The 6,234-nt window shown below is 40.5% G+C and overlaps 1 pseudogene across 1 annotated transcript; it reads left to right on the forward strand.

The window, feature by feature from the left end:
• Positions 1 to 1,977: 1,977 nt before the first annotated feature.
• On the forward strand, positions 1,978 to 2,236 carry LOC309839467 (protein kish-A-like; annotated as a pseudogene). Its single transcript has one exon. The product of its transcript is annotated as a protein kish-A-like (transcript).
• Positions 2,237 to 6,234: the final 3,998 nt, after the last annotated feature.

A 6,234-nucleotide genomic window follows, 5' to 3' on the forward strand; every position in this document is an offset into this window, starting at 1 on the left:
CATCAGGGCTCCCCACGATGGAGCACTGGAGATTCTCCACTGGGGCTCAGGGGAACACTATAGAAGATTATCTGCTATTTAATGTAATCCTCTTCTGTTAAGTTTCAGATCTTGTACTATTTTATAACATGCACAGGAGTATGTGTATTGACCTTTTCCTGAGGGGCAGCCCCGTCCTGGACTCTCGTGGCTTCCCAGGGCTGAGCCCTCACTGGCTGCTGCCCCATTACACTGCAGGCTGTGAGGATTGCTTCATAAGCCTCTGAACCAGCTCTTCAAGCTCCATGAATTATCCCACACCACAGCAAAGAGAGGCTGACAACAACTGGACCCTCCCCCTAGCCGACCCAATGGCAATTTCTAATAGTCTCCATTTTTACTGGTCTCTAGAATCCCACCGGGAGCAGCTCAAGCCCTCCCCCTTTTTCTGAGCCTGAGGTCCTCACACATACATTCCACCCCAGCCAGTCCTCCCGCCCCTAGCTCTCCCTCTGGGCCAGTTCTCCTCCAGACACCGCCCCTCCCCTTCCTTCGTGTCTGTATCAAGAGAAGGGCTCCTTGTGTCTGAGGGCAAGCTCTCTGTCTACACACCAGAAACCCCAGGCCCTTTTCCCTATCTGGAATGCCAGAGCACAGCCAACCTACCCCAAAGGAAAACAACCACCCCTAGCCAAAGGCTTACTTCACCCCTTTAGGTACCTTTGATCGTCTTTGGCTACCCAATTACTCCAGTTGCTGGAGGAAAGATGTGACAGTGTGATTCTGAGGCATTTCTCATCCCTTCTGTACCCCACTCACACTTCTGCTAGAGTCACTCCTGAAATATCAGAATGCCCCTGAGATTCGCTTGCTGTCACTCTACAGTTCCCATTCTAACTAATGAAAAATTATGTCCACTCTAACCTGGAGAGGCTTTCAAAGAAACAGGTCAGTAACCAAAGATAATTGAAAACAAATTCTAATATTTACTTGTTTTTACATATTCATTGAAGGGGCCACAAATCATAAACTGCTCCTAACTCCTCTAAAATTCCCCTGTCCTTCACAGCTCTCAGCCCTCACGTCTGCCCACTCCCAGCCTCTCATGCTATGAAGCCACTGATATAACGTGTCCTTGTCACGTTCTCTACCTTATACTTTTCATCCCATGCCTTAAGCTTCAACTATCATCTTTACATGCATGATGATCAAATATGTGTGTGAGACCAAGAATGCTGGTTGTCTACAAAATCAGTTCTCCTTTTCTTAGATTAAGAGCCTTTTGACTGGGCATGCAGCCTCCTAGTTAAAAGACTCCCCAGAGCCTAGGAGTGGCTGAATGTGAACATGGATGTGATGGCAAGAGTTAGAACAACCATACTGGGCCAGGAGATGGAAGCCACATGCCGAGGAAAGCAGAACAAGATGAGAGGAGTGTGGATCCCTGATAATATGTGGAACACCTCCCACTACCAACATGAAACAAGACAGGAGTACGTTTGTATCTTTTTGAAAGTCCTGAGATTTGGAGTCTCTCTGTTAAAGTACCCAAACCGATATCCTAACTAATGCAATAACTGAAGGAGAGAGGAGGAGGCATTTTTACTCCTCTGTGCTTTCCTTTCCTTGCAACGCCCATCCCTCCAGGGATTTTTTTTTTTTAATCATTCTTGGAACAGGGGCAGCAGAGGATGGAAAATCCACATCCTGAGAAGACTTCTCCCACAGAAGGACCTGGCTTCCATGCAGCTCCCCAAAGGGCCGTGCAAGCTGCTCCGCAGCTCTGGGCTAACCAGCTTTTCCTCATGCTCCTACAGGCAAAAGGCCAGGGGCGAATGGATCTTTCTCTAACTATGCCACTCCCCGTGTAGCTCCCTCTTCCTTTCTCTTTCATGTTCTTTCTCTTCATGATTACAAAGCCCTCTCCCATCCCCACCAAACCCTACTTCCTCCATTAAAAAACATCCTCTCTGGATGTGGCTGGGGCTTCGCCGGCCTATGTTTGCCATTTTCAATTTTTCAGAGTCTGTTGACTGTAGTCTTGCTGCTTCTATGTACCTGTGCTTATATCCGATCCTAGGCACCCAGCCTCCTGGACAGAAATAAAGCTGGATTCTTGGGTATATTTTGGAAGTGTGCTAGAATTGGTGAACGGAAGAGTCCTTATGTGGCAGCATGCTGTACTGTGATGGCCTTCAGCATCCTCTTCATAAAGGAGCTTGGAAAAATGCCAGAATTCAGTTACCATGAGATATAAATATTAAAAAAAGGACTTATCTGCTGAAAATAATGGAAAGAATGGTTAACCCTGTTATCTCTGAACATTGAATGAGATAAAGTTCCAGCGGCTGTTCTCTATTTTTGTTATTGGACCAATGTTCTATATAATTAGGATGTAACCATTTAATACTCAGACTTTCAATATGTCTGTAACAGTCAACCTCAGTACTGTCACTACAATATTACATTCTGCATATGTCATTCTGTTGTGTCAGATACCAGTTTTTAGTGAGGTATCTTTAAGGCACATAGTAGAAAACAAAATTGGTAAATTACTCAAGTTCCTTTCACTGTGATTTGGAAACGATAAACCTTTACAGAATAAGACTTCTTTTTGGACTAGCTTTTTTATTTAAAAAAAAAGGTCCAATTTGTGTTGGTAAGGACTGCATTCATATTTAATAATGCCTGCTTTTCCTCTGGTCACACTATTTTCAGCATTAACCAGAGTACCTCTATTCTTAGCAAACTGTAGTTTATTACAGGTGTTTAAACTATTTAAAACAAGCCTATGCAGTTCTTAAGGAGGAAGATAAATGAGATGTGACTTGAGAGTACGATTGAGAAGATGTTCCTATTTAACATAAAAGAATTCAGAATACTTGATTGGTGTTATCGTCTCTGAAACCTCTGATTAAGTATGGATGTCTTAAGCATAAATTTGACCAGCTAACAGTCATTCTCTAAATAAGACTATATGCTTAGAGTAAAAAGAGCTAAACGGAACAATTACATAATGGTAATCTTATATGTGTTTTTCACTTTTTTTGTGTTAGATCTCTACATTTTAGTTACTCCAAAATGCAAACTCTGTTTTTGTTTTTAATACAGTACTTTAAATCTAGTTTATGTTTCGTCTATCAGCTTGAACAGGAATCTTGTGTAACTTAGTAAGTGATGACAAAGTTTTCAAATCTACTTACCATATACCAGGGCATAAATGTCTTTGAGCTTTGATGATAAAGGAAGACCTTCAGTAATTTTCATCAAGGCAAGAGGAACATTGGAAATGTGACTTGTAAATTTTGTAGTAGGGCAGTTATTACACATTTATGGTTAACATTTCTTAAGGTTCAACCAAAATTCAGTTAAAATTTCAAAGCGAAGGAGAACTTCTTAGCTAAAAATTGCCATTATAAATAGTATTAGATATTGTTGGCAGCTATTAATTCCCCATAAAAAGAATAAACCTTTTTTTAAGAAAAGCAAACAAACATCCTCTCTGTCTCTAAATTCCATATGGCTCTTGTCCTAGAAGATAGAAACATATCCTTTTATTTCTAGTAACTCATTGGTTGCGTCAGACCAGCATTTAAATTGTCTTCTAATACCCAGCAACGCTTCTCAAACTTGAGTGTACCAGAACTACCTGGAGGGCTTGTTAAAACACAGATTGCAGGGTTCCACGCCTAGTTTCTGATTCAGCATGTCTGATGTTTCTTTCTAACAAGTTCCCAGATGGAGCTGATGCTACTGGTCCAGGACGGCACTTAGAGACCCACATTTGATCTTTCAATACTGTGGCCACACTTGGCTATTGAGCACGTGAATGGGGCCAGGGTGAAATGAGATGTGCTCTGAGTGCAAAATACACATCCGGCTTTAAAGATGGCATACAAACAAAAAGAATGTAAACTATCTCTTTAATAATTTCATATTAATTACTTGTTGAAATGATCATAGTTTGCATAGATTAAATAAACTATTATTAAATTGATTTTACCTGATTATTTCTACATTTTATGTGGATATTGGGAAATTTAAAATTACATATGCTGCTGGCATTACATTTCTTTTTTCTTTTTTTTTGAGGCAAGGAATACGACTTTATTTGGAAAGCCAGCAGACTGAGAAGATGGCAGACTAATGTCTCCAACAACCATCTTCTGGCATTACATTTCTATTCGACAGCATTCTAACAGACAATTACAGGGAGATATCAGATGGTAAAAAAGAAATATTGGGGATGATTAGGAATTTGAATACTGTATGAATGTAGGATGATAGAAGGGAATTGCTAATTTTTTAAATAAACTTTTAATTTTAGAACAGTTTTAATTTACAGAAAAGTTATTAAGATAGTGGAGACAGTACCCACACCCATTTTCATACATTATTAGTATTTTATATTGTGGTACATTTACCACAACTAATGAATCAATATTTGTACATTATTAACTAAAGCCTACACTGTATTCACATTTCCTTTTCACCTTTCTCTGTTCCAGGATCCCATATTATGTTTACTCATCATGTCTCCCTGGGCTCCTCTAGACTGTGACAGATTCTCAGACTTTCCTTGTTTTTGATGACCTACACAGTTTGGAGGAGGACTGGTTAGGTATGTTGCAGAATGTTCCCCAATTGGGATTTGTCTGATGATTTTCTTCATGATGAAACTGGTGTCATGGGTTTTGGGGAGGAAAACCTCAGCGATAAGGGGCCATTCTCATGCTATCATATCAAGGGTACATACTATGAACAGGACTTCTCGCTGTTGATGTTGACCTTGACCACCTGGATGAGGGTGTTTGTCAGGTCTCTCCCCTGGAGAGTTCCTCTTTCCCCCCCTTTCCATACTGCCCTCTTTGGAAGGAAGCACATACTTCTCTGCACAGCACACACTTAAGGAGTGGGGAGTAATGCTCCACCTCCTTGAGGGTGAGTGTCTACATAATTTGGGATTCTTCTGCACAGATTTCTCTCTTCTCCCCTATTTACTGATTCAATCGTTGATTTACAGCAGTATGGACTCAGGGATATTTGTTATACTTTGGGTTATAATCCAATACTGCTTTATTTTGTGGCTCAAACCGTTCCAGACTTCCTGGCCACTGGAAGCTCTTTCAGTTCGCTCCTGTGTCCCTTTGACATTCCTCATTGTTGTGCTTTCTTGGAGCACATCCTTCGACACTTCCAAGATGCTCCAAGCTCAACTTGTATATTCCCTGTCCCAGTCCTAGAATTGGTCATTTCTCCAAGGAGCCCTGGTTCCTCATTACAGCATGGTGTTAGAAATGAATTATTAATTTTTAAAGTATGATAATGGTATGGTCACTTTTTTAAAAGTTTATCTTTTAGATATACATACTGACCTATTTATACATTAAATGATCTATCAGATTTGCTTCAAAACAACATGGAAATAGGAGATGTGAGTGGGAGTGTGGATGAAACAAGATGGGTTATGAGCTGATAATTATTGGAGCTGGGTGGTGTCCCTTCACTCTCCTTATTTTCACATGTACTTGAAATGTACTACAATGAAGCTTTTTTTAAAAGTAGCTGATAGAGCTAATATTTGCTCATTGAGTCAGGTGTTTTACAGGAGCTATCAACAGCGAGCACAACTTTGACCTTCTATATTTATATTTTTAAATTCCAACTCCAAAGCATGCAAAAGGTGGCTCCTAAATAGGAGAGAAAAATATTAGCCTGGCTCAATCAAAATGGAACCACCCAGCCAACTGGTTTGCAGACATAAGATATAAATTGTCAGTAGGACATGGGACAGCTTTGTTAAACTTAAGGGTTTACAGCTCACAGTTACATCTTCAAATCCTAGTTAAACAAACACACACACACACGCGCGCGCATGCAAAACACCAACAGATTTATTGAAAGCACTTCGTTTGTGTCTCTGACAAATCTTTCAGTATATTCATAAAGATGAGGGATTTTTTCAGTTCTCCTACAACAAGCCCCAAATCTCTGGGCCTAACTGCCTTTGCCCTCAGAGTCCTCTGGATCGGCCATCTCCCATTACTGTTCAGACACATCTGAGCTGCTCCATGGTGGTGGCGGGGAGCCACACTGCATTAATGAAGTACAAGCATCAATAAAAATGATTTTCTTGTAAACTGGGAGAGGTACTGGAAACGGCCGTGGTTTTAAGAAGAAAATTTGCTTTTGTGTTTTTTTCCGTCAACCAACATCTAAGTATCTATTATGTAGGAGATAGTATGCTAAATCCTG

Source organism: Grampus griseus (assembly GCF_964374135.1).
Source record: "Grampus griseus genome assembly, chromosome: X".
NCBI classification, from domain to species: domain Eukaryota; kingdom Metazoa; phylum Chordata; class Mammalia; order Artiodactyla; family Delphinidae; genus Grampus; species Grampus griseus.